Source organism: Mustela lutreola, chromosome 12 (assembly GCF_030435805.1).
Source record: "Mustela lutreola isolate mMusLut2 chromosome 12, mMusLut2.pri, whole genome shotgun sequence".
Taxonomy (NCBI): Eukaryota; Metazoa; Chordata; class Mammalia; order Carnivora; family Mustelidae; genus Mustela; species Mustela lutreola.
The window spans coordinates 23,970,124-23,990,440 of NC_081301.1; the positions used below are offsets into that span (position 1 = coordinate 23,970,124).

The following is a 20,317-nucleotide window of genomic DNA, read 5'->3' on the forward strand; positions in this document are numbered from 1 at the left end:
AACTCAATAGCTAGGATGAGAGATTGATCATTAAAATGATGATTATCTCTAGATCATTCACTCTATAGATGTGAATTCTGAATCCCAGAGAGGGGCTGGGATGTCTTTGAGGCCACTTGTGAATTAAGAGCAGAATCGAGAGTAGGACTCCTTCCTCATGTTCCAGCTTGATGTCCCTCTCAAGGTAGCACCGTTGGGAACAATGTGAAATGAAGCAATTCATGTTAGCAGCTGCATTTTGTGACTGGTATAACTCCAAAAATCATCCTAAACAAGAAACTGCAGAGATAATTGTACAGAGGATGTATGGCACATTGAAATTCCATTATTTAAAAAACAAAACAAAAAAAAGCAAAAAAAAAAAAACCTCCACATTTTTTTTTTTTTTTCTGGTATTGCCGTCTAAATTTATGGTTTGGTTACTGGCCTGGCAGGCAGCATGATGTATGCTTGTATCACTAGGTTGTTAAATACCTCTCTCTGCTTCATTCTCAAGAGATTTTTCTGCTATTCCTCTGTGTATTTTATTTTATTTGGCGGGGGGCGTCATTTGTTACAAAAAGCAGATATACAAAACCACGGAATTGCAAGTGGACCTTTGGGTACTATCAACATTTGAGTAACCAGGCCTGTACCCTTCTGTAAGTCACGGTTTGCTGGGGGATTTTTGTGCTGCTCCTATTATGCTGTCTGGGAAATGGTTCTTAAGATCCCAACCTCAGGGCTGTGGAAACTGAGGTTCAGAAAGGGAACTCCTGTATTCTGAGATTTGGTACAAATTCTCTGCAAGTCAAGTTTCAGAGAGGACCGGGGCTGGGTCAATTCTAATTTGGAGGCCTGCCCTCCGCCCCATTTTGGGCCCTTCCAAAATCACATCCAGTTTTTCAGTCATCTCCTTTAGCAAATCTAATCACTTCAACTTCCCATGCACTCAACATTAGTTGTCCAGATGAGTTGAGAGCTCGAGTTACCTCCAGGCTTTATCACCACTCACATTTTGTATTTTTGTAAGAGAAATGCAATTAGCTAGGGGGCTTAGCATTCTGTGGTTTGTATAATCTATTTGAAGAGTTTGTTTTGTGGCTTATTTGTACGTCCCCTCTTAGTATGTGAGTTGAATTTTTCTTCCATTTTATTCCCATCTTATCATACTTTCATTATCTGGTCATTTAAAAATTAAAACCAGATTTGAGTCGGTGTTTAAGACATGCTATCTGAGGTTGGAAGACAGGATTTTTGTTCCCAGTTCTTCTTCTCTACAGATTCATGACATTGGTTAAGCCTGGTCCCCTCTCGGGCTTTAATTTCTTCACCCGGTGTTGGACTAGCTGACCTGTAAGAGGTCTTCCTAGTCTGAAATGCTGTCCTTGCATTTTGGGTTAGGGATGTTTAGCAGAGTTTGATTATCTTGTTTTAGATCAAAGACTGTGGGAACCAAAAAGGTCTCAGTTTGGGATTGTCTCTGTATGGTGTCCAGGTCTCTCAGAAATTGTCCAGGCAAAGCCTGCTCTGCTCCAGATCCCTGTAGACATCATGTGAGGTGCTGTGGCTCCCATAGTGCTCCGGGTCATGAACTGACAGGCTGGGAACGTGCATGCTTTCAATGTATCATGAAACCCTTAGCAAACTGTCAACAGGTAGACTTGCAGACTTTTTATCTGGTTGTTTCTTAAACAACAACAACAACAACAACAACCACCAACCATGCCTGATAGCTTCATAGATGATGAACTCTGTGAGGAAAACTTCATATCTTCACTTTACAGAGGATGGTCTTGAGGGCCAGAGAATGAGTGAGTGAGAGAGATGTGATGGCCTAACTCCCTTTTCTCTTTCCCGATTTGAAACCCGCCATTTTGGCTTAAGTTTATAGAGTTAATGCCAAGACTCCTCAAGCCATATGGGTGTCTTCCCCCCGTGTTAGGGTCAGAGACAGAATTAAAATTAAATTCCTATTAGTCTGAGAAGTGGTGCTGCTCTTCCCAAGCAATCTTGCTTCACAGCAGGCTTCATTTGAGGGAAGCCAATTTACCTCAGGTGCCATAGGGCCATTTGCCATTGTCCCATGGAATAATATCCAAACTTCACAGCATGGCATTCGAGGCTGTTCAACCTTTAGTTACAACCCGTTTGCTTTAAACTGGCTTAAGCCTGACTGGCTTGTGGTTGTAAGTCTTCCTAGCCTGTTCCTGATCTGCTGTGATTTCCCCTAGCATCCAGTGACCCTTGGCTCTGCCTCCAGTAATTAATGCCACCCCAACATTTCATACTCAACATGAGTATTCCGTATCCCCAGTTTGGACTATTACCTTTGTCTCAAGGACTCCGTAGGGTTTCCTTCGTGTTCCTTAGCTCCTCTCCCAGGGAAAGACACCCTGTCAGCCTCGTGAAAATTACTCTCTGGCTCCAGTTTGCTTGTCTGGCATCGTGACTGGCTTCTTTTTCACTTGTCGGGACAGGTCAGGAGAAGGAGCTTCAGGACAGCTACGGTGGATTCCCTGAGTAGCTCCTCTATGCCATGCCTTGGGTTAAGCTGGGAATATGGAGAAGGATTAGATGCTCCCCTGCCTTCAAGGAACATGTAAGCCATCAGGGAAGAAAATGAAATAATTAAAGGTAGTGTTATGTTGTAGGTATGATGAGAGAAATCCATATGGAGCGAGTGAAGGGCATAGAGAAGGGACAAGTCCTTTGTGCCAGGGTTGTGGGGATGGTTGGGGAAACGTGTTGCTGAATCTCCAGGAACATCCCACGTGAAGAAAGTACGCCTCCTACAGAACCAGACTTCCTCCCTGAGACTGGGGAATAGGTCCTCTGAAACAGAGAAGTCCATGGTTTGTTAATGATGCCTTTGCAGACAGAGTAATGTGAGAAAGAAGTCAGAGCCTCTTGGATGGAAATCTTTGACATTTGGGATCCAGAGTGCTCCATGGCCAGGCAGCCTGACCAAGGGTCTAATTTGGTCTTCTTCAGAGAGGGGAAATTCCCAGCAGCGACTGCAGTGGAAATGCTAAATCTGGAAGGCCGACAGAATAGACTCTTGTTTTATCTGGCTGAAATGAGGGGGAAATGGCTCTTGATATGACCTTTCTTCCATGAGGGGGTTGCCTTTTAGACTTGGAAAAACTGGCTCAGAAACAAAATGATGACTGAACCGATACATGCAGAACATCAGTGGCGAGTAGTTTCCTCAAGACCACTCTTTTTCATGTGTGTTAGGTGAGAAAGGGTTAGGTGTCCGGCCCTGGGCAATGGCATACAGGGTGGTTCAGGCTTGAGATAAGTAGGGCTGTTTGGTGCCCATCAGCTGGTGGCAGAGCTGGGACAGGTCCATTTCTCAGGAGAGGAGCAGAGCAGAGAGGAAAGGGTTGGAGCTGTCTGCTAGGCCTGTCCCACCCCAGCAGATACAGAGGACGTTGGATTCCCTGGCTCCCTGAGAGAGGTGTTGCTCTGGACACATTTTTCCATGGTGACATTGCCCAGGGTCCCTACAGGAGGTAGACTGGGGAGAGGAATGGGAAAAACAATGTTCTCCAGCAGGACCATGACATAATGGAAACCCTGACACTGATTTGCAAACGTCTCTCTGCTCCGACTACCTGGGGCTTTTATTTAACGTCGGACACCATGGTATTTATGATTCAGAGTTGATGAAATAACTCTACCTTCAATTAAAATACATGTGGGTTAGCCTCAGGATCATACTGTTGAGTGGAAAAACAAAACCAGGGGAGAATACAGACAGTGTGATTTCATTTATATAAAGCTCAAAAAATATACAACTACATATATATATGTGTGTGTGTGTGTGTGTATGTGCGTGCGCATAGGTTAAAGATGAAAACATATGTATGTTACTATAAAATTAAGCAAGGAAATGATTAACATAAAATTTGGGAAGATGATTATGAATTTTGGGAGGGAGGGAATGTTTGGGATAGGGAGGGATACCCACAAGGGATTTCAAGATAATGATAATGTTCTTTTTGAAAAACTACACAGTGAGAACAGAAGTGTTCATTATGTGGTAATTCTTTCTATGTGAGGTATGTTTTATGAATATTAGCTAAATCTACCCTGTTTAATAGAACAAACTGAAGTCTTCTCACTAACAGTGGTAGGATTTGTGTAGGGACAGAGACGTGTGTCTGATGCTCATACGTTAGAAGGAAGGACATCCGATCAGTTGGCTTCTTACTATGAATCAATATGATTCTGGCTTTCCTCATAGCAATAAGTGATTTATATTTTGAATAAAAACCCAACTGTACAAACTAACCCCAGCTGCCCCTGTTGAATCAAAATTTTATTTCCCTTCCTGATGTGGGAAACAGGAATGAAATAATATAAGGTGAAAAAAAAGAGGAAGATATCAAACTGTTACAGTTTCATCCTGATATTGTGCAACATTTTGTTCATGTGCAGAGATGAAAAAGGCTTGGAAAGTGTCTATTAAAGTACTTAGAAGGAATTATCTCTTGACTTATTTGTTTTCAGAATAGACGATAGGTTTTATGAGCGGCTGTCCCATTGGATTATTTCCTTTCCCTCCACTTCTGGACAGGTTGCTCCATCCTCTCGATCATTCCTTGTTGCCCTGTGACAGCACCAGTTTCTTCTCTCTGTGTCTTGTTTGAGAAGGACTCTCCTTTCTGCTTTTCAAAAATGGTAAACATTTAATTCGGTCACTGGAACATGTTAGTGAATCCAGGAGCTGGGAGACCAGCCAGGAGTTAGGAAAACCATAGGAAATATGTGGCCGGATGGGTCTTTGACTGGGCAGAGGGTTGTATGGGCAGTGCAGGCTGTGTGGTCCGAACAAGCACAGCAGAGGCAATGGGATCTCACCTCCTGTCTCTTCCTTCTTTTTTTCAATCTACTCCACTGTCCTAGGTTAGGTTTCCTGGGAAGCAGACTGACACTTAGGTTAGTGTTCACGGGGTACATTAGAGAGTGTTCTTGGGACCAACATCTGGGGAAAGGGGGTGGGGAGAGAAAAGGTGGAGAGGGGAGGGCAGAGGAGGGACGGGAAGGAAGCAGGATTGGGTCTAGGGAGAGCTCAGGCTGGGCTGCAGGCTCAGTGGAAGCTTCAGCAGACCCGGAGAAGCTGTCAAGATGGGAGAAGAACCATTTGGAGCCTGTCCAGTTTTGGGGGGTAGGGTCGGACCTATATAGCCCACATTAGTTGGACACCAGATGCTGCCCACCTCAGGAAAAGGGCATGGCCCTGGGTCAGGGGAGATCCTTTCAGCTGAGATAATCCCCAAAGTGGGGGCCAACAGGCTTCCCAGCAATTTCATATCAAGTTGTTCACTCTTCAAGTGGGATCTTTATTTCCATTCTGTAGTCAAGATTATTTTCTTATTAAAACATGAATTTAAGAATGTCAGCTGCTGCTCAAAATCCTTCCATGGCTCTCCACTGACAATAGGAAAAGGATCCAACCCTTACCTTGGCATTCAAGTCTTTTTGCAATCCGATCCCAATTTTCATTCTTCCTTTCTGACAACATTCTTCACCTCTGTCCATGACCTAATAAAAATACAGCATGTTCCAGCTACACTAAATATTTCCCATGCCGAAGGTACACCTTGATATCCCATTTACTCTGTCTGGAACATCTTACTCGCTCAAACCCCTACTCAGTTTTCGAAACGAAGCTCTAATGGTGATGAGCCCCGGGTGATGTACGGAAGTGTGGAATCACTGTATTGTATACCTGAAACTTACACAACACCGTAGGGTAACTAACTGGAATGAAAATGAAAATTTAAAAAAAGGGACAAAACCAAGCTGAAATGCCCTTTCAGCTAGAACGTCTCCAGGCATAGACTTTCTTTTCTGCGGATCCTCATGTCCTATTTTTCTGGCCTTCTTCTCTCTCCACTCATATTATTTTCCCTTTCCTCTTCTTCACCCCTGACTTGTGCTTCTCTTCCTTGTTCCTGTACAAATCTTCTCCCATTCTCTCTGATTCCTCTCTTTTTCTCTCTGGGCACTTTTCCTTCTCAGGTAGTCTCCCGGGAAAAGCCAGAGGCCCGGGGCTTGGTCTGCATTACCTGCCTCGAGGGACTCTGGATTGGCGTGCAGGTTAGCGAACACTACTCCCGAAGCTCTTTATGCCACCCTGATGACCCTGCTTTTCCTGAAGGTTCTGATCATTTGCCCGAGAAGAGCTGTCCATGAACGTCGGTGTGCTGGGACTGCTTGCTGATCAGGCGAGCGATGCAGCCTTACCTAGAAATACTGTCAGGGTTGCTCCAAAGAGTTTCCGCCTCAAGGAAGAGGTGACTTATTTTAGCGATGGGCTTACATATCTGACTCCTCCAGTAGACTGAGAGTGATCCAGGCCGGAGACTCGGCCTGCCATCTGCGTGCGCCCTCTGCCTCGCCCAGCCCAGCTGTAAGTGGTGGTGTGGGTGGTGGTGGTGGTGGGGGGCTTCCTTCAACATCTGTTGAGTGAATGAATTGCTACATATGTTTTGTTTTTCATTTGAGTAAAGGGGTGAGGGTGAAACGAAAGTGAATTCCTTGCTCAGAGACTCAGCAAAGCAGCATGAAGAAGAGGCCACATCCCTTTCTAACATGCTCAGCTTTTCATTGCCGAGTTGATGTCATTCGTGAATTGATGGTGTGTTGATTACAGCTGTGAAGACTTCCACTTATTTCCATCTGTCCCTGACACACATTAGCAGCAGACACTGACAGAAACCCGGTCACGTGCTAGGCTCTGCGTTCATTTCTAGCCCTCACAGTAATCCTACGAGGTAGATACTGGGATGCCCATTTTGCTGGTCGAGCAAGTGAAGTTCAGAAAGGTTAAATGAAGTTGTCTCTGGTGATGTACTTTCAAATGACAGACCAGGATTTGAACCAGGGCAGCCGATTCCAGAGCTCTCCCTCCTCCTGTTACTCCCTACTGCTAAAATTCAGTATACGGGTACTTCCTGCATATATGGGTGGTGAGAGACATTTACCCATTAGGGGTGGGAAACATTTTGGGGAGCAACTGTGCTATCATTTCGAAGAAAGGCCACATAATTCATCCGTCAAAACAAGAATTACCACCAGTTTCATGCTGACTTGAAGTGGACACTTCAGCTGGGTCTCTGTAACATCTTCCACTGTGGAACAGAGAGAGTTAGTGAGTGATTGTGAAAAAGAGTAGTCTCGAAGTTCTCTGAGACAAAAGAACAGCAGAATCCCGTGCTATCACTCGATGTTGTCATTACCAAGAAAATGCATCCAATAATGTTGTTGCTCTTAAGTCATCACGGCGATCTCCCCAGGCCATGCACTGTGCCAAGTGCTTTCTGTGCAACGTCCCATTTCAGGCCCACAACAAACTTTCGGGGTAAATGTGATAATTGTAGATACCGTGGGAGCCAGCACTCTTGCTCTTAGGTCTTTCTGTGAGATAAGTAGAAGTGCACAGACATCCTTGTGTTCGAGTAGTGACTGTAGCTTCATTCATAATAGCAAAACCGAAAACAGCCCAGATGTCCATCAAGAGGAGACGAGATAAACTGTGGCATGTGGGAATATTACTGAGGGATAAAAAGGGAGTAACCCCAATGGGCGCAAAAACATGGATGGAATCTCAAAACCATTATGCTGAACCAAGGGTATCTACTTATTTCACAAGAGTACATATGATGTTATTTCACTTAAATGAAGCTCTAGAAATAGATGGGCTTTTTGGGGTGGAAAAAACATTAGGACTGTGGTTACCTTTGGGATGTAGGACTCCAAAGGCATCAGAGAATTTTCTGGGGTGATGGAAATGTTCTATGTTCTGATAGGGGCCTCCACCACACAGGGAGATGCATTCATCAGAACTCACTGGGAGGTACATTTAAGGTTTGTGCATCTCGTTGTATATAAATTTAACCTAAAAAATGGCAAACCAATATTGATCTCTGGTTAATCATATGCCTGTTGAAGTGTTTAGAAGCCAAATTTACTCATGTCTGTAACTTTCCTTCAAATGCATCAGAAATAAATGGCTGTGGATAGACAGGGAGATATGGCTTGATGTGGGATGAAGGTAGCATAGTAGATGCCAGCAGGCAGTCTGAGTAGTGGACAGCATGGTTATGCATGATGGATTTCCTTCAACTTTTCTCTGTGCTTGAAAAAATTCATTAAAAATGTTGGAAAGGGGCACCTGGGTGGCTCAGTGGGTTAAAGCCTCTGCCTTCGGCTCAGGTCATGGTCCTGGGGTGCCTGGGATCAAGCCCTGAGTCGGGCTCTCTGCTCAGCAGGGAGCCTGCTACCCCCCACCCCCACCCCCGCCGCCTGCCTCTCTGCCTACTTGTGATCTCTGCCAAATAAATAAATAAATAAATAAAATCTTAAAAAAAAATGTTGGAAAATCAAGTAGTAGACACCCAAAGAGGGAGTGTAATCAGAACAGAATAAACTAGAATAAAGTGCCCTTATTTTGATACAAACGAAGCTCTTTCACACCAAAGGTCAGAGGACTCTTAAGCCTGTATCTTAGAGTCAAAACCTTACCACATTCGAGCCTTTTACTTCTTCTTGGTCCAATCTGATGTTCCAGTGCATTTCCAGCCACTCTCGGACAGATCTCACCCACTGGTCCCTTGAAATGACTTCTTCCTCCCTGCATTTTTGACATACATTTAGGCTTCTGTACCTTTGCTTTATGCTGTTTCCCGTGCATGGAAAGTCTCCATCTCTGCAAAGTCTTTATTGATCCTTGTGGAGCCACTCTCGTGTCCCTTATTGCCAGTTCCTTTTATGGCACTGATCACATTAAAGTTTCCTTAATGCTGTTTCCTTCTTTCTCCACCTCAGGACTCAGAGAACCTCGAGGATGGGCAGAGGCAGTGTGGAGCTTAAGTCTTTTGTGCCCAGGACCTGGTACAGAGCTTGATGCAGAAAACAAACTCAAGAAATACTGGCATAAGCAGCAAGCATAAGAAATGATGCATAGATGAATTAGAATAGAACGGACATTGGGAAGTCCCTGTAGCATGCATTTGCCACTTTGGTCTCAGATCCTTTTCTTGTTCTTTCTTTGCTTTCTTCTGTTTATAGGGGGCTGAGCCCTGCGAGTGACATTTCCCAAGGACCTTCACCATCTGGCTTCTGGCTAAGACCAGCTGCTAGGAGATGCTGGTGAGAGACTGGAGGGAAGATGGGGAGAAGCCAGGGCGTTTCTCTCCTCTTGTCCTGCTTTGGCGAGTATCGCCAACAGCAGCAGAGTCTCCTGCACATCATTCTAGCTGCCATATGATAACCTCTCCTTCTCGTGGCCCCCACTCCAGTTGCCTCTTGGTGACTCCACCTCCTTCCCTTGTTCCTCCAGCCCTTGGGATGGTGGTGGCTTTTAGCCGTTGATAATCTCTAGTTTGACCATTTATTCTGTGGTTGGCTTTTAGGCTCTTCTGACAACTTTGTGACTAATTTCTTCTGGAGCTAGCCTGGGCTCTGTTTCCCTGAGTAGCTCCTGACAGAGGTAGTTCCCTTACGTGGTACTCCAGTTTCTGCATTTTTATAAAATGAGATGGATGAGATACAGGATCGCCAATTTTCTCCTTGCTAAAATTCAGATTAAGGGGAAGAGATTCATTAGAATGCCACCAAAGTTGACCCGTTTTTCAGTTTCAAAAAGGGAGAGAAAGATAGAATTCCTAACACTTCCACTTAGTACCCTCTGTGCTTCCTCATGCGGGGATCACCGTGCTCAGCTAGGGCTCATCAACAGGGGCCATGAGTGAGAGTCTGCCCTGGAGTCCTGCCCGGCATGATGATTAAAATGCTACCTGTTAGGTGCCAATTTCCAAGGCACCATCAGCGATTACACAGTGGCCAGAGTCAGGGAGAAGCAGCGGAAGCTGGGGTGGCAATGAGGAGGGAGGGACCTGGGATCAGTGCTCATCCCCTACCAGTCCTGGTACTTCCCTGAGGACAACCCAGGACCCCGGGGTTAGCGTGGGTTGGAAGGAAACCGAGAGAGGATGAGCCGCTTCTCCGCTAGGACCTCTTCGTTCATGGTCATCAATTATCAGCTAACATTTCATCATCCCGTCTACTAACTCCCACCTCATCAGGCTCAATACGATGGAACGCGTTATTTTGTGTGTGAAAAGAAAGACAAAAGTGGATGATATCTAATCCCTTCTCTCCAGCTACCCTCAATCAAGTGGGGGGTATGTAGACACATGTATGACTCTCATTCATAAAAACAATTCTAACACAGCACAGTTTGTAGTATATACTATAATAAGTGCAATAGGGGCACCTGGGTGGCTCAATGGGTTAAAGCCTCTGCCTTCGGCTCAGGTCATGATCTCAGGGTCCTGGGATTGAGCCCTGCATCGGGCTGTCTGCTCCGCGGAGAGCCTGCTTCCTCCTCTCTCTCTCTCTCTGCCTGCCTCTTTGTCTACTTGTGATCTCTGTCAAATAAATAAATAAAATCTTTAAAAAAAATAAGTGCATATAACAGAGGAAGAAAGAATTGTAAGAGTGTTTTGGAAAGAATTGGTGGAAGGATGTATTTTGAACTAGACCTTGGCAAAGGATAGCCAGATTTAAGCATGGGGGGAAAAGACATGGTAGGCAGAGGTTAAGAGCCCGAGCAGAGGCATGGGGCAAGAAAATGTAGGGCCCATGAGGAGTACGTGAGGGCATGGGGAAACCAGAAGGGAAGAAGGCAGGGATCAAGTTCCGAATCAATCAGTATGAGATGAGGAGTTTGGAGTGTATTCTTTTTTTTTTTTTTTTTAAAGATTTTATTTATTTATATGACAGAGAGAAATCACAAGTAGATGGAGAGGCAGGCAGAGAGAGAGGGAAGCAGGCTCCCCGCTGAGCAGAGAGCCCGATGCGGGACTCGATCCCAGGACCCTGAGATCATGACCTGAGCCGAAGGCAGCGGCTTAACCCACTGAGCCACCCAGGCGCCCCTGGAATGTATTCTTATGCAACTGGGAGTGACTGGAGGTTTTTGAGCAGGGATAGTCAGATCTGTGTTGTAGGCAGACTGCCCTTGTGTCATGGCAGCGTATGGATGGGCAAGGAAAAGGCATGCGAAGAGCCCATGGAGGGTGCCATTGTAGTAACCACTTCTATAGCCGCTCAGATATGCCCTTAGAGGCCATGGCCTCCATAGGGCAATGGAGACAAAACAGAAACTAGTTGAGATTGCATCATTAGGAATGCTTGCAGACCTCAAGAAGACTGGGAAGAATGACCAGTATCTGGGTTTGTACTTGGCAGGGCTCATGGAGGGGCTGTGGGGGCAACTAACTGGAGCAGCCATGAGAGTGCAGCTGAGATCACAGACCACAAAGCCCCGTGAAACCAGGGAGGGGTCAGCTAGAGGTCCAGTGGAAGAAGCAGCTGTCCCAGTGCAGGCAGCCTTCAGCTGTGGCGTCCGTGAGGGGATAAGAACAGACTGTGAGGTGAGTGACCCTAAGAGGAGTTCGTGGGTGCCCAGTAGTCACCTCTTGTGCTCTCATCTCCTGTATCAGTAACAGGAGTTGGTCTTTACTATGTTGTTCTTGCAAGCTCACGTGGAGGCCAAGGGGACAATGTAAGGTCCAGAGTAGGTGGATTGAGTTGCAGATCTGCACTTACCCTGTCAGCTCTAAAGCAGCTCTTAACCCTTCTGCTACTCCTAGAAAAAGAGTCTGGTCACTGCTTGATGCGAAGGGCTCTGGAGGTGGCGCAGCCTTGCGTAGGGCCTGGTGCCAGTGACTTAACTTCCCAGTGTGTCAGTTTCTTCCTTGGTAAAGCGGGGACACTAGCTTTGCCTACCACTTGTTGCTGTGAGGATGAAATGAGATGACGCAAGCTAAGCTTTTAGCACAAGGTGTGGAACACAGTAACTAATTAATAATGTAATTGCCATATTACATTATTAATGTCTTATCATAATTATTACTCACTACTGTAAAGTGGGGATAAAAATCTGTAGCTCTGAGAGTTTCTGTGATGATCCAGTAATGAACATGAAGGTGTTTTAAAAGTGTAAAACGTAGTACAGATGTAAGATATTAATTATGATGATAACAAGGGCCCATTCGAAGCGAGATGCTCCCCAGATACGCTTTCAGAGCCAGTGTTGTGTGAATGCCTAGAGATCATTCCCGATTTCTGTGCTCTGGCTTCTCTCACTGCCTGAAATCAGCTGATAAAGGCTTCTCAGCCCCTTCTGCCCTGAGTGGGGCTAGTCTGGTCCGCTCTCCTAGCAGTTTATGTCAAAGATCTTGTTATGATAAGTGTAGAATGAATGAAGCCAATGTCTACTGTGAAGGCCACCTTGGGGGTCACAGAAGCCATCTCTACCTGCTCCTCTAATGATGCAGTTATAAAGCCCAGTTGCATTTAGAGCCTTACTGTTCACAAACCTGTTAAGAAACTTGCCTGAAGTCATGCATCTGCGAGGTGAAGAAGTTGATTTTGGAGGCCTGTCCTATCTGATTCTAATGCTTGTGTTCTTTTTTTATTTTGCATTCTCTGTGCCTCTCACTGTCTTATTTGGGGATGATGGAAAGGAGTTAATTAATGATTTGGGATAGGAGAAGTTGGCAGAAATATGGTGATGCGCTCCACAGCCCCTGTGGCTACTGATATTAGAGCCAGTCGTTGGAGGTCTGGGTAACAGACCTATTCTAAGAGGAGTGCTATGTATTATGTATTTTGAAAAAAAAAAAAAAAAAGAGAGAGAGAGAGAGAGAGACTGTTACCATTCCCAGCAGTCAGAGCAAAAGCTGATGTTCGCCTCTGGTAATCTATCCAAGTAATAATGACCACAAGGCCAGGATGACCCAGAGCAAAATTATCTTTCCCCTCCCAGTTATTTTTTTGCTTCCAATTTTAATGAGAAATACAAAATTCCTTCTATTCATTGTTCCAAAGCTTTGAGTCATCCTAATTCTTTCTTCCGCTTCTTCTTACCACCTCCTGTCAGTTCTCAAGTCTGTTGATTTTTCCCTTCTTAAAGTCTCCCTCTTGCAGTCCTTCTCTCCACAGCTTGGTCAGGGCCCCTCGTGTCTTCTCAGGGTTATGGTGGCAGCTCCCTAACTAGCCTCCATGCCCCATCTCTCTGTGTCTTATTCACCCTGTGCCCAGGCACCAGTGTGAGCTTTCAGAAGCAAAGCTCTTTTCACATCACATCCCTTCTCAAAGTACTCATGATATGTTCACAGTGTACACAGTGAAGCCCAAGGTCGTGATCATGGTGTTCAAGAACCTTCAAGTCAGAGACACCTGTGTCATCACTCACGATGGCCAGCAACACCCTCTTCACTTTCTCATACACGTCCTACCAGGCTGAGCTTACAGATCTTGCCTTTGTCACAAATCTTTTCTTGGTTCTCTGTGTTCCCATCGTCCTCATTTGGGTGTACTCATTTCACGCTGTTTTGTTTCTGACTTATCCAGGTGTCCATCTTCCTGCCCAGAGAGCAGGCTCCGTATGACCAGAGCCTGGGCTGTATGTATCTCAGCTTCCCAGACAGCATCCATCACTGGCCCCACACAGCAGGGCACAGAGGGATTTTCTGCATTTGCCTCTATTTGACTGCAACTACCTAGTTGAAAATTACCACATTAAAAAGCAACACAACAGCAAAGTGTCTTTGCTCCAGTATCCCATTATAGAGAGTTTTTGAAGTCTTGAGTTGATTTCATGATCTAGTTGTGCCTAAAAAAATTATAGGAAAAAGAGATGTTCAGGCATAAAATCAATGAGCAATACTTCAAAGGTAAAAAAGCAGATTCAGGATTTTTTCTACTCTTCCCATTTGCGGCTAATACTGGTGCCAACATTTGGAGGTGGTGGATATTTCACTTATTTGCTTATGTTATGTATTTTCTGCATTCTTCTTTTCCCTCTTAAATTATATGCATTATCAGGTGTCTCTAAATTGGGATTAATTCATGAAAAAGCTATATAGTTTTAAAATGTTATCTTGAGCTGTATTATAGGGACTCCTATGTCAGGAGGCTTTGGTGAAGAGTCTGGGTTTTATACTGTTAATGATAAATCATGGGACTGTTTTAAGTAGGGGTGTGATAAGAGATGAATTTAAAAAACATCATTTAGGCTGTAATGGGGAGAATGGATGGAAGGGTCGGAGTGTGGAGTCAGAGAATCCAGTACGATGCTACAGAAGTGGTCCAGGGAATGATGATGGTGGTGTTGACCTGAATGGTGGTAATGAAAATGGAGAGAAGGAAAAGATCATGGAATATATAGTGGAGACGAGTCAGTGGGTCTTGGAACGAATTTGATGGGGAAGGAAGGTGTACTGGGTTGAACTGTGGCTTCTAAAAGATATGTCCATCTGGAACTTCTGAATATGACACTTATTTGGAATAAGTGTCTCTGCAGATGTAATAAAGATAAGGATCTTGAGATGAGATTAGATTAGGGTTAGGTCCTAAATCTAAAGATGAATGTCCTTATAAGAGACAGAAAAGAGACAGACACACAGATCAGAGGGGAAGGTCATGTGAGGACAGAAGCAGAATCAGAGTGGTGCATCTGTGAATCAAGGAAGGCCAAGGATTGCCCCCAGCCAACAGAAGGAAGAAGAGGCATTGAATGGATTCTTCTTTAGAGCCACCAGAAGGAATCAAACCTGCCTACATCTGATTTAGGCCTTTCAGCCTCCAGAACTGTGAAACAAGAAAGGTCTGTTGTTTTAAGCCATTAAGTTTGTTACGTCATGTGTAGGAAGCTAATATGGAGGGGAAGAGGGAAATGAAGAATACCTCCTCAGATTTCTAGTTTTAGGTACCTAATAGATAGCGATACCATTTACTAAGATGGGGAAGACAGGGAGAAGGGCACGATTCTCTACAACTAAGTATATCTTCTGGGGGTGGCAAGGTGAAAGGAATTCTACAGGAAGTAGAATTCAGAGCCACCTTGCAGATCCAAGGGAGAGGAGGAGGTAAGCATAGGAGGCTCCGGGTCTAGAGTTAAAGTTACAAGGAGGGAGAGCCAGATGGATTGAGTAAAGGAGTGACAGGGGAGCTAGTGGTGACACACTTTAATCTTCCTTCCCAATGAATGTGGGCCATTTACTTAATTTCTTTGAGTTTCATTTACTTCGTCTTAAGATAGAAGTTAAAAAAAATTCACCATCAATAAAATGACAAAGCAGCCTACTGAATGGGAGAAGACATTTGCAAATGATGTATCTACTAAGGGGTCAAGATCTAAAATATATGAAGAACTTATACAACACATCAAAACCACCAAATAATCTGATTGAAAATGGGCAGAGGACCTGACTAGACATTTCAGGATCTGAATAGACATTTTGCCAAAGAAGACACGCAGGTGACCAAAAGACACGTCAAAAGATGCTCAACATCACTAATCATCAGAGAATTGCAAATCAAAACAATGAACTATCACCTTACACCTGTCAGGATGGCTAGAATCAGAAAGACAATAATAACAAGTGTTGGCGAGGATGTGGAGAAGAAGGAACCCCCATGCACTGTTGGTGGAATGCAAACTGGTGTAGCCACTGTGGAAAACTATATGGAGGTTCCTTAAAAAATTAAAAATACAATTATATGATCCCGTAATTCCACTACTGGGTATTTACCCAAAGAAAAGGAAAACACTAATTCAAAAAGATCTATGTTCCTCTATGTTTAGTGCAGTATTATTGACAATAGCCAAATTATGGAAGCAGCTCAAGTGTCCATCCATAGATGAATGGATAAAGAAGATGTGATATGAATATTCCTCAGCCATGAAAAAGAGTAAGATCTTTCCATTTGCAGTAATGTAGATGGATCCAGAGGGTATAATGCCAAGTGAAGTAAGTCAGACAGAGAAAGACAAAAATCATATGATTTCACCCATATGTGGAATTTAAGAAACAAAACAAAGAAACAAATGAAGAAAAACAGAGATAAGCAAACAAAACTCAGACTCTTAAATTCAGAGAACAGACTGGTGGCTGCAAGAGGGGAGGTGGCTTGGGGGAATGGGTGAAATAAAAGGGATTAAGAATACACTTTTGTGGGGCGCCTGGGCAGCTCAGTGGGTTAAGGCCTCTGCCTTCGGCACAGGTCATGATCCCAGAGTCCTGGGATCGAGCCCCACATCGGGCTCTCTGCTCAGTGGGAAGCCTGCCTCCTCCTCCTCTCTCTCTCTCTCTCTCTGCCTACTTGTGATCTCTGTCAAATAAATAAATAAAATCTTAAAAAAAAAAAGAATACACTTTTGTGATGGGCACTAAGTAATGTATAGTATTGTTAAATCACTATAATGTGCACATGAAACTAATATGACACTGTAAATTATACTTCAATTACCAAAAAAGCAACACTTACCTCAGAATTAAGAAGATGCCCTTTATTTACCTTTTTCCTAAGATGTTTCTCTAAAGATCAACATTTTCGCCTTTTTATTCCACCTCTCGATATCAAAAGAATTAGTTGCCAGGCACTAATGTCATTAAAAAGAAGAATTTGCTTTCAAAAGAAGTACGCTCTGCTACCTTGTGTACTTGGGGACTGAAAGTCTCCAGGACGGCTGTGCTTTGACCGTGTGAGCAGATAACCAAGTGCCTTAAATATCTAAGTTTTTATTTTTCCAGGGATTTCCCAATTTTCCATTCAAGATACTACTCCCCCACCTCCCAGTGTCTGGTCCAGAAGGGATCACTTTACTGTAATATGGTATTTATAAACACATCAAGGTATTTTATTGCAAAAGAATTTTTCAACTGCAGAATCTGAGAAAAGTCTTCAAATCATTTGCCTCTTGCTTTCCATGTACGATTACAGGTACCCTGATAAAATCAATGGACTTGTTCAACCCTCTTGTGTCAGTTGCCTATAAATTTTCAAGATTCAGTCAGTGATCCTCGAATGTGTTGACAGATTCTTTACGTTTTGGTTTCTGCGCTTAGAAAACATCTAGGAAGCTGTAAATAATTGTCTCCCTGCTTTTGTTGAAGCTGTTCTCTCTGCCTGAAAAATCCCCCATTGTTATTCTATCCTGGCCTTCCCTAATCCTTCCTAATACTGCTTAAAGGTCCCACTTCCAGGAAAACCCCTCCTTTTTATTGTATTGGTTTGGAGGTGGAGATATTTGGAGAAATCTAGACATTCCCCGCCCTACCCCACCCCACCCCAGCCAGCTGTGGCCGGGTTCTTCTTCCCTGACCTCCTTCCCATGGCAATTTCTGTACCATTCTTGGCTTATTGGACCCTGTCTGCATTGAGTGCCGTGGTTTCCCTTGTCTTGTTTCTTTCCTTCCTTCTCAGCACCTTGATCTCCACTCTGGTCTGCATTCCATCCACACAAACGCCCACTGTGAGGAGTGCCAAGGGCCTATGTGCATAGATGGACACATGCATGGTTATAGGTGTGCAAGTATCCTCAACACACATACTGTATATGAATTTTGAAGTGGCTCTTTGCTCAATGCTCTCCTTGGCAGTAGGTACCAGGTACCATATTGATGAAACATTTTGACACTAGGCCTTGTTCTTTGCTTCTGAACCACCAGTTTGGCTTCTCCTTCCTTCCTTCTCAATTCTTTCTCCCTGATTCATCTTATTGCTTAGCCTCCCATTGTAACTTTCCCCCAATACTCACAGCTTGTTTTCCCTGGATAATAATTCAGCTTGTCTCTTGACCATAGCTTCTCTTAACCGTGGCTTCTCTCTCTTGGATTCCCTTGGATAAACCACTTACGAATTTAGCCCATTCTCCAGGACTCTCTTCTGATATCCCACCGTTGGGCCTGTCTTATTTTATTAGCAGAACATTTTTTACCTTATTGACAATAACTCAGGGAAGAACTGAACTCCAGAAACATTATAATCTCTCTCAAGAGAAAGATTTAGAGAAGATATATGGTGGCCCCAGTTTAGTTACCCATCAGGTTTCATGAAAATATTGCTTTCGAGTATAGAAAAAGTCCCTGCAGTCATAGTTTGGGGAAACCCACACGCCTGTAATTACTTGGTAGATCATAATGGGGCCTTACTGTATGATGCATGGAGAAGTTTAGTGGCAAAGGTGTAGGATTTTTGTTTGTTATTTTTCCAAAGTCAAGCAGAGAAGTCAGGTTCGTTACTTCTGATTCATTCCATATAGTCTCATCTGTCTCATGTTGATACTTTTATTGATGATGTAGTTTAAAAGACCTCACGGTAACAACCAAGATTACTGAATGTCAGAGTTCAAGGCCCTTAAAGACCATCTAGCCTCACTTTTTCCAAAGTGAGGAATTGTATTCCTAGAGGCAACTGGGTTGTTTTGGTGTGGTATCTGGTTACAATGCTAAGTACTGTTGACTCTCATAGTGTGAGGCATTCTTTAATTCTTCAGCCTCTGATTAGCCAAGGAGATTTGGAGCCAAAATATCCTTATCACCTCTCCATTACAGTTTGGAGCCAAATGTCCTTATCACCTCTCCATTACTTACTAATCATCTTAATTTATTCATTTGTTTATAAATGATGCAAAAGTAAATCCAAGGCAAAAAAGCCCTGCAGGTCGCCCTCTCTATGGAATGAACTTCATAATGTCTCTCTTGTCACTGTGTTTATTTTTCATGTTTCACATCTACACATGGCAAGGGATATTTATTTTCTATTGAAGATGGTAATATAAGGTTTTCATTTACAAACACTTATTTAAGTAAAAATAGGAGTTAATCAAAAGGAAAATAACATTTATTAAGATCCACATACTCTCAGGATTTGGGAAATTCATGGTGAAAATGAAGAGGCGGTCCTCACTCTCTTCAGAATTAGGTCAATTAGGTTGAACTTCACAGTCTTTGTGTCTCACCTTTGTCTTTCTAATACGAAGTCTGTCTTTCTTTCTTTCTTTCTTTCTCTCTCTTTATTTCTTCTTTCCTTTCTTCGTTTCTTTTTCTTTTTCTTTTCTTTCTTTCTTTCTTTTTTTTTTTTTTTAATCTCCTACCTGTGGAAAGACAAACTCTTCTGGTGTGTTTTGCCTTGAGTCACTCAAAATTCTAGGCATCTCCCCAGCTCTGTTTCTTGAAGCGCCTGTGGCTTTTGCTGATTGATTTCCTTTTTGGTGTCCTTGAGCAATTATCTGTTGTATGTGACACAGAGGTTTCTGAAGCATAAAATCCTGCCTTTACCTTCCACTTTAGTTTCTCTCTATCAGTTGAAGGCAAACCGCAGGCCAGACAGACGGGAAAGCACATTCACAAGTGTGTGGTGACCTAAAAGAGTTGGGTGACTCAACGACTGAGGTCAGGGTCACCTCCTGTGGCCACCTGACTTTAGACACCATAGAGAGAGCAGAGACCTGGTTCCAAGTCCCCAGGTCACCCTTTCCTGCAGCAGCTCGAGGCTTCACAGCTCCCTCTAAAGCTCACAAGAGTTGGGAAGCATAGTCTGATTCTCTCCGTATGTGCAGGACACGGGGGTCGAGGTGCCTCTCTGTAGCCTCAGAACCCCAGTGCAGCCTCCTCTCCCTCCTGCAAGACCCTCCCTCAACAATCCTTAGTCCTACCTTTTGTTTTTTCAGCTTGAAACTTCTCTCAGCCTCTGTGTTTCTCCACAGTTCTTCCCGTTTTCCACTCCTGAGCCCGTGGGCAGCCTCTCTGTGTGATCTGTGTCCGTAAGGCCATTTCTTTTCTGTCCCTATGCCCCCAGATCTGTACCCCCCACACTGGCTCTTACCTCCTCACGCTGCTTCTCTCCACATTTCCCTCACACCCAGAGAGAGGCCAGGGAAGGCCTGTGGACGGGCCTCAACCTGCAGCCAGACCTGAGCCACGCTTTCATCACACAGGAGGGCCTTCTCCTCATCCGACCAGCTTCCCAGTCACCCCGAGAACGTGGGGGAACCGACCAGCTTCCCAGTCACCCCGAGAACGTGGGGGAACCGACCAGCTTCCCAGTCACCCCGAGAACGTGGGGGAACCGACCAGCTTCCCAGTCACCCCGAGAACGTGGGGGAACCGACCAGCTTCCCAGTCACCCCGAGAACGTGGGGGAACCGACCAGCTTCCCAGTCACCCCGAGAACGTGGGGGAACCGACCAGCTTCCCAGTCACCCCGAGAACGTGGGGGAACCGACCAGCTTCCCAGTCACCCCGAGAACGTGGGGGAACCGACCAGCTTCCCAGTCACCCCGAGAACGTGGGGGAACCGACCAGCTTCCCAGTCACCCCGAGAACGTGGGGGAACCGACCAGCTTCCCAGTCACCCCGAGAACGTGGGGGAACCGACCAGCTTCCCAGTCACCCCGAGAACGTGGGGGAACCGACCAGCTTCCCAGTCACCCCGAGAACGTGGGGGAACCGACCAGCTTCCCAGT

The 20,317-nt window shown here is 44.6% G+C and overlaps 1 long non-coding RNA gene across 1 annotated transcript in view; it reads right to left on the reverse strand.

The window, feature by feature from the left end:
• Nucleotides 1-12,829: 12,829 nt before the first annotated feature.
• Nucleotides 12,830-20,317, reverse strand: part of LOC131812895 (uncharacterized) — a 29,959-nt gene continuing 22,471 nt past the window's right edge. The window contains exon 4 of the long non-coding RNA XR_009346537.1: nucleotides 12,830-13,678. This is a non-coding gene — a long non-coding RNA (uncharacterized LOC131812895). The remainder of the gene's footprint in view (nucleotides 13,679-20,317) is intronic.